The sequence below is a fragment of the Cebus imitator genome, unplaced genomic scaffold (genome assembly GCF_001604975.1).
Source record: "Cebus imitator isolate Cc_AM_T3 unplaced genomic scaffold, Cebus_imitator-1.0 Scaffold306, whole genome shotgun sequence".
In the NCBI taxonomy this organism is placed as follows: domain Eukaryota; kingdom Metazoa; phylum Chordata; class Mammalia; order Primates; family Cebidae; genus Cebus; species Cebus imitator.
The window spans coordinates 1,134,144-1,135,145 of NW_016107621.1; positions in this window are offsets into that span (position 1 = coordinate 1,134,144).

Consider the following 1,002-nt stretch of genomic DNA (forward strand, 5'->3'; position numbering starts at 1 on the left):
ACCTCTGCCTCCGGGATACAAGCAATTCTCATGTCCCAGCCACCTGAGTAGCTGAGACTACAGACATGCGCCACCATGGCTGGCTAATTTTTGTATTTTTAGTAGAGACAGGGCTTCGTCATGTTGGCCAGGATGGTCTCCAACTCCTGACCTCGTGATCTGCCCGCCTCACAGGTGTGAGCCACTGTGCCCCACCTTTTTTTTGAGACAGAGTTTCACTCTTGTTGCCCAGGCTGGAGTGCAAATGAGCAATCTCCACTCACTGCAACCTCCGGCTCCCGGGTTCAAGCAATTCTACTGCCTCAGCTTTCCTAGTAGCTGGGATTACAGGCATGCACTACCACTCCCGGCTAATTTTGTATTTTTACTAGAGACAGAGTTTCGCTATGTTGGTCAGGCTGGTCTTGAACTCCTGACCTCAGGTAATCCACCTGCCTTGGCCTCCCAAAGTACTGGGATTACAGGCATGGGGCACCACACCTGGCTCTGGCCTTTTTTTTCACAGACAGAGGTTTGCTCTGTCTCCCAGGCTGGAGCGCAGTGGTGCCATCATAGTCCACTTCAGCCTCGGCCTCCTGGGCTCAAGCAATCCTTCCCCCTCAGCCTCCCAAGTATCTGGGACTACAGGCACTCACCACTGTGCCCGGCTAATTTTTATGTTTTTTGTAGAGGCAGGGTCTCACCACATTGCCTGGGCTGGTTGGTCTCAAACTCCTGGGATTACAGGCGTGTGCAGCTGTGCCCAGGCACCTGTTTCACCTGTGTCTCATTTCAGTGATGGCCCCAGGATCCATCGTGTCCCCCAAGTCTGAGCCCTGGAGTCCTCCTGGACACCCTAATGCTGTACTTAGTTACCAAGTTCCATGGAGGATTCATTTTCACAAACCTCACTCCCACCTCTCCTGGTCCCTCCCCACAGTCTCACTCTGGTCCAGCCCATCCCCTCCGGCCTGGGCCTGAGCTCTTACCACCTCCCAGGGCTACTGGCCTTTTTTTTTTTTT